Here is a 7477-nt window from a genome sequence, read left to right as displayed (position 1 = left end):
ACCCCAGGAGTGGGGGGGAAGGGGGAGGTGGAGCTCTGTGAGTTCAAGGCCAGCCTGGTCTACATAGTGAGTGCCAGACAGCTGGGGCTACAGGGAGACCCTGTCTCAAAAGGACCAAAAAAAAAAAAAAAAAGCATATATAGCATATCTGAAGATATGCTATATATTAAGTGGGAAGTAGTAGTGCATTTTTGCTGTTTATATAATCCTTTTGGAATAGAATTATAGTCATGATGGAGGACAAATTCTGAGAAATATGTTATTTAAAAATTTTTTTTTTATGTAGTGGGGGCAGAGTCTCGCTATTATATGTAGGTCAGGATGGTAACTCTTGACAGTCCTACTACTTCTGCCTCCTGAGTACTGAGATTAAAGTTGTGCACTGTCAGGGCTGGAGAGATAGATGGCTCAGTAGTTAAGACTGCATAGTGAGTGCTCTTCAGAGGACCTGAGTTTAATGCCTAGGACCTACGTTGGGTGGCTCACAACTTCTGTAACTCCAGCTTCAGGGGATCCAACACCTTTGAGGGTACTTGCACTTGTGTAAAAAAATTCTTTTTATTTATTTTTTTTGTAAAATTAAAAAAAATTTATTATTTTTATGTGTATGCATGTATTGCCTGCATGTAGGTAAGTGCACCCATGTCGTGCAATGCCCGTGGAAGACAGAAGAGGCTGTCGGATCCCCTGGAACTGGAGTTATGGACAGTTGTTAGCTGCCATGTCGGTTCTGGGATTCAAACCCGGGTCTTCTGCAAGAACAGTCAGTGTTCTTAACTGCTGAGCCACCTCTCAAGATTTGGGGGCTGAAGCTATGGCTCAGCAGTTAAGAGCACTGGCTGCTTTTGCAGAGCACTGCAGTTCAGTTCCCAGAACTTCCATGGCGGCTAACAGCTATTGGGACCTCCAGTTCCAGGAGATCTAATGCCCTCTTCTGGCCTCCACTGACATTGCATGGCACGAGTGTGTTTACCTACATGCAGGCAAAGCACTCACATAAAATATAAACATATATTTTAAAAGATATGCACTACTATACCTAGCCTCTTTTGATTTTTTCTTTTATTTTTTGGAGATTGTTTCCCTAGGTAGTCTAGACTGGCTTCAAACTTGGAACAGCCTCTGCACCACCACACATTACTCAGGTGATTTTTGTCATTGAACGAACACCAGAGTTTGCTTGCTCACCTACCTCCATGACATAGATCAGTCAGTCAGTCAGTCAGTCAGTCAGTCAGTCAGTCAGTCAGTCTGTCTGTCTGCATGGCTTCTCAATGTAGTCAAGAGACTCAGGAAACATAAGAGGTATAAGATTGCTGGTATGATAAGGTATATTATAAGCTGGATGTGGTGGTGCACACCTTTAATCCCAGCACTTGGGAGGCAGAGGCAGGTAGATCCCTGAGTTCAAGGCCAGCCTGGTCTCCATAAGGAATCCAGGTCACCTATGGCTACAGGGAGACCTTGTATCAAAAAGATCAAAAAAAAAAAAAGTTATCATAAGTAATTCTATGCCCTGAAAATAGATGACTTCAGAGAAATTAATTCTGTCAAAGCACAAATTACCAAAGAAGCAACTATTCAAGAAGCAAGATGGTTAAGACACCCCCATATCCAGTGACTGTCTCCAGACCAAAACAAGAAGTCATGGACCAGTCTACTTTCACAACCATTAACAACATCAGGAAAGCCAAAGATAGGAACTCTTTTCAAAACTTGAAGGAAAAATTCCAAAAGTACACAGTATAGGACATGACCAAGGGAACTGTGCTTCTACCATGATTTGCAGTTGTAGAGAAACTGTGGCTCTGACTAGCTCTAGTCAGGTCAGTTCTACCTCACTTTGGACTGTCAAATTAGGTGGATTTATCTATTATTAGGGCCTTTTATGATTCCTGCCTTGTGGTTGTGCAGTTTCTGCTGTACCTTTTTTTTAAGGGGGGGGGTGTCTTTTAGAGACAGGGTCTCCCTGCAGGCACAGCTGGCCTGGAACTCTATCTAGACCAGGCTGGCTTTGATCTCATTGAGATCCCCACCTGTTCCTGCCTCTGCCTCTGCCTCTGCTTCTACCTCCCAAGTGTAGGAATTCAAGGTGTGTGCTGCCATACTTGGCTCTCTGATGTATTATCGTCAAACAACTAGGATGTGTGTTGTTTCTCACAAAAATTCTGTTTTTTAAATAGGGTCTCACTATGTAGACCAGGCTGAACTGGAACTCAACAGAGATCTGCCTACTCAGTGCTGGGATTAAATGCATGTGCCACCATGGGTGGCAAAATTCTTTATTCTTTTTTTTAAATATATTTTTTATTCTTATTTTATGTGTATGAGTGTATTGCCTGCATGTATGTGAGTGTACCCATGTTGTGCAATGCCGCGGAGGTCAGAAGAGGGCTTCAGATTCCCCTGGTACTGGAGTTAAGGATGGTTCGTAGCTGCCATGTGCGTGCTGGGAATCGAACCTGGGTCCTCTGCAAGACCAGTCAGTGCTCTTAACTAACTGCTGAGCCATCTCTCCAGCCCCTAATTCTTTATTCTTTAAAGATAATGGGAATCTGATTTTAATCTGCCTCTTTGTGATACTGCTACCACTACTATCACCATTGTTGTTATTGTGCTGGGGATGAAACAGAGGGTAGGAGAGTGTTCTACCACTTAACCACAAGAAATAATTCAAAATGAAGCAGCCTGAACAGTCTTATAGCTATTAAATACATTGAATTCATAGCTGAAAACATTACATACAAGGAAACGAAGTTCAGATGTTTTTTTCTGGTGATTTATCTATTTCAATTTTGAGATAGGGTCTCTTGTATCCCAACCTGGCCCCGAAGTCACTATGTGTCTAAGGGTAACTGTAAACCCCTGACCTTCCTGCCTCTACCTTCCAAGTGCTGAGATTATGGGCGTAAATCATTATGTTCTGTTTTATACAATGTTGGGAATCAAACCCAGGGCTTTTTGTATGCTAGGCAACATATATCTCCAGCCCTCGAATCTTTTTATTGTACTGGGAGTTTGAGATTTATGTAAGCGTACTTTATGATGCTTGCACACTGAAATTGTCTAACGTTGCATTCCTTAGAGTATATCCGCTTTTGTTAAACAGTGACTGACATGTAGAAATTTACCTCTCACAGTTTGGGGAAGACCCAAAAGATCAAGGTTGGTGTGTTTAGTGAAGACCACTGTCTACTTCCACGATGATGTCTTGTTGCTATATCTTCTGGAAGAAATGAATGTTGACTCCTCATGTGCGGGAGTGAAAGAGAGTAAGCACACTATCTTTTAAGTCCTTTTATTTTTGTTATTTGCTTTTTAGCTTTATTTTTATATTTTGAGATAGAGGTTCACTGGGTAGCCCCGACTTGATTCTTCTTCCTCAGTCCTTGAGTGTTGGCATTAAAGGTGTGTACCATCATTAAGGGCATTAAGATAATTTATGAGAGCCCTGAAACCATCCATAAGGGGTTCTATTCTCATTTCCTAAAGGCCCACCTCTAAATATGGTCATGTTGATGATTAAATTTCAATACATAAATTTTGGGTGACATGTGAAGACCATGTAGCACTTTGTATAGAGGTTAACTCAGACTATATTAGAGACTAAGACTAGGCAAGGTAGCATGTACTGTATGTAGTCTCAGCTACTTGGGAGGTTGAAATGGTTCATCTGAGCCCAGGAGCTGGAGATGAGTTTGGGAAACGTAGCAGAGCCCTATCTCAAAAGTTTGTTTAGTTAGTCATGTAAGTCAGTGGTAGAGTACTTTGCCCAGCATATATGAGGGGAGTACATCAAAAAAGTTTTGTATTTATGTATGTGTATGATTTAAAAGTACACATGTATACATATGTGGCTTATATATATATGTATGTCAGTGTTTTATGTATGTGTATATGTATATAAATATTATATGCATGAGAGACCTAAATATAAAATATTAATAAAATTACCAGACAAAAATGCAGGGTAAGGGTTGGAGTGTTGGTTCAGAGGTTAAAAGCATTTACTGCTCTTCTAGAAGACTTGAGTTTGGTTCTCAGCATATTAGGTGGCTCACAGCTGCCTGTAATCCACTTCCTGGGAATCTGATGCCCTCTTCTGACCATTTGCTGCTCTTCCAGAGAGCCTACATTCAGTTTCCAGCATGCACATGGCAGCTCACAATTGCCTACATGCACGTAGTGCACATCCATACACTCAGGCACATAAACATACACATAAAATGAACTAAGTATATCTTTTGAAAAAACAGAAAAAAAAATCTTTGTAATGTTGACTGTTGTTTAAAATGTACGTTAAGCTCATAAAACTCAACAATAAGAAAAGAAATCTAACTTGATTAGAAAATGACCAAAAGATGTGAATAGAAACCTTACCTTACCCTAGATAAACATTGGAAAGATTCTCTTCTGGGAATGGTGATTGTATACATTTAAAAATCCTAGGGAGGCAACCAGGTGTGGTGGCACATGCCTTTACTCCCAGCACTCAGGTGGCAGAGGGAGGTGGGTCTCTGTGAATTCGAGGCCAGCCTGGTCTACATAGAGAGTTCCAGATCAGCAGGGATTATAGGGAGACCCTGTCTCAAGAAGACCCCCCCCCCAAAAAAAAAATCAGGGAGACTGAGGCAGAAGATTGGCTGCCAATTATCAGGCTAGCCAGTGCTACATGAGACCTTGTCTCAAAACGCAGCTACAGGTTCCCCTCCCCCCAAACAACTTACACATAAAAAGCTACACACCTGTTAGGATGCATATTGTAGTACTGCCATGCCAAATGCCATCAAAGATGTGGGAGAAGAGTTGTCATTTGTTTTTGGTGGGAATGCAAACATACAACCACTTTGGAATACTGTTTGGATGTTTTTTACAAAACTAAGCATATTCTTACATTACAGTAGAGCAATTGTACTTTTTGTTAGTACAAAACAGTTGAAAATAACACAAAAGTCTGCACACTAAGACAGATGTGGTGGCACACGCCTTTAATTCTATCACACCTTTAATTCCAGCAGAGGCAGACAGATCTCTGTGAGTTCAAGACCAGCCTGGTCTTACATAGTGAGCTCCAAGCTAGCTAGGGTTACAGGGAGACCCTATCTCAAGAGAAAAAGATTGAAAAACAAAACCTGCACACTAATGTTTGTAGTGGCTCTGCTGCAAAAACTGGGAAGCAACCAAAATGTCCTTTACTAGGTCATAGATTAACTTTATGATGGTGACTATCAGACTGTGAAGCATATTGCTAGTTTAGTGTAGTGAGTTATGTATGTGATCCCAGCATTTGGCAGGCTGATTGCTGTTGAGTTGAGGCTAACCCGGGCTACAGAGTGAGATATGAGACACTGCTTCAAAAATGACTAAGTGAAAGAAGCCAGTCTGAAAAGCCTTCATGCTATATAATTCTAGTCATAGGACATTTTGAAAAGGACAAAACTATGAAGCAAGTGAAAGGGTAAGTAGCCAGAGGTTTGGTGATGGAAGGAATAAATGGGTAGAGAATATAGAGGATTTTGTTGTTCATACAAGATTTACAAAAGTTAAATGTGGATGCGTGTCTTGCATGTGCATACTATGCACATGTGCATGCAAGTGCCCAGGGATGCCAGAAGGTGGCTGCAGGTACCTGGAGCTGAAGTTAACACAAGAGCAGCAAACACTCTTGACATCTGAGCCATTTTTCCAGCCTAGAATTAAAAACAAGAAAACAAAACAAAACAAAAAAGCCACCCCCCCAAACGATTAATTGATTTATTGATTGATTGTGTATCTACCTCTGTGTGACTGCTAGGGCACATGGGTGGAAATCAAAGGACAACTTGCAGGAGTTGGTTCCCTCCCTCCGCCATGTGGGTTCTAGGCAGCCAACTCAGGTGGTCAGGCTTGGTGGCAGGTGACTTTAATGCCTGAGCCATCTTGGTGTCCCCGCATAAAGAATTTTTATTTATGGGAGACTGATGAGGTTGCTTAGCATTTAAGAGTATGTATTGCTCTTGGGAGGACTTGAGTTTGGTTCACAGGATCCACATCAGGCATCTCTTAACTACCTGTAAGTCCAGCTCCAGGAAGAACATGCATACATATGCATAATTGAAAAAATACACTAAAGAATTTGATTTATGTATGTATAGGGTATATGTGGATGTTTGTATATGATGTGTGTGCTGGGCACTTGTGAGATGGTGTGAGTTTATAGGTCAGAGGAACACTTCTGGTAATTGGTTCTCATTTTCTACCTTGTTTTGAGACAGGGCCTCTCCTGATTCTTCTTCCTGCTGGTATTCTAGGCTATCTGCCAGTGAGCTTCCAGGCAATTCTCTTATTTCTGTCTCCCACCCCACAGTAGGAGTGCTAGGATTACAGATGCATGCTCTTGCATTCAGTTTTTTATATCAATTATAGGGATCTGACTGAGGTCAGGTTTGCATGGCAAGCGCTCTTACCCATTGAGCCATCTCCTTGGCCTTACTCAGGATTTGAAGAAAAATATATATTTTTTTATTTCATGAGTGTGTGTGTTTTTGCCTGTGTGCACCATGTGTGTACAGTGCCCATGGAGGAAAAGGGTGTCCTATCCCCTAGAACTGGAGTCATGGACAGTTATTAGTTCCCATGTGACTGCTGGGAACTGAACCTGGGTCCTCTGTTAAGAGCAGCCAGTGCTATCAACTGCTGAGAAATCTCCAGCCCTGTCATGCAGGATTTTTTTTATGGCAGTGAAATAAATTCCGTAGTATACTGTGTGTGATATGGTGGGTACATGTCATTTTATGTTTGTTAAAACTCACAAAATGTACCCCCAGGAGTTAACATTAAGGTACTTTAAGGTCATTGGGTGCTAATGATACAGTAATATTACTACTAGTATGATACATTAGTATTGCTGTTACTATTCAGTGATTGATGTGGAAGTGGGCAGGACTGTGTGAGTTGGGAAGAACTGGGTCTTGTAATTCTTATGTTCCATTCAATTTTGTTGTGAACCTAAAACTGCAATTAAAAATAATCTTTATGGTTGGGGCTGGAGAGATGGCTCATTGGTTAGGAGCACTGACTGCTCATACAGAGGACCCAGGTCTGAATCCCAGCGCCCACATGGCAGCTAACAACTGTCCGTAACTCCAGTCCCAGAGGATCTGACAGCCTCTTCTGACCTCTGAGGGCATTGCAGGACATGGATACACTTAACCTACATGCAGGCAATACAGGCATACACATAAATTAAAAAAAAAAGTAATAATATTTATAGCGGTGACACTCCCAAGATGTCCTTCAGTAGGTCATAGATGAACCGTGGCACACCATTGATGGTGAAGAGTATCAAGCAGTGAAGACACGGAAGACCTTAAAAACATATTGCTAACCAGGACAAGGGTAAGGAAACAGTGAGGTAAAGGAAAAGAAATAACCTGAAGGAGAAGAATAGTAGGCAACAGACCTTAAGAAGGGAGATTTGGATAAAAATTGGGTTAGA

The 7477-nt window shown here is 41.4% G+C and overlaps 1 protein-coding gene across 3 annotated transcripts in view; it reads left to right on the top strand.

The window, feature by feature from the left end:
• Wdr33 (WD repeat domain 33) overlaps positions 1–7477 on the top strand; it is a 130528-nt gene that overhangs the window by 19308 nt on the left and 103743 nt on the right. For 2 of the 3 annotated variants that reach the window (XM_008821998.2, XM_029558110.1), the window contains exon 2: positions 3141–3272. The exons of the other annotated variant lie outside the window; for it this stretch is intronic. The gene's annotated coding sequence lies outside the window, so the exon portion shown is untranslated. The remainder of the gene's footprint in view (positions 1–3140; positions 3273–7477) is intronic. 3 annotated transcript variants of the gene reach the window in all.

The sequence above is a fragment of the Nannospalax galili genome, unplaced genomic scaffold, assembly GCF_000622305.1.
Source record: "Nannospalax galili isolate Female #2095 unplaced genomic scaffold, S.galili_v1.0 scaffold408, whole genome shotgun sequence".
Lineage (NCBI taxonomy): Eukaryota > Metazoa > Chordata > Mammalia > Rodentia > Spalacidae > Nannospalax > Nannospalax galili.
This window is presented reverse-complemented; position numbering and strand designations above follow the sequence as displayed.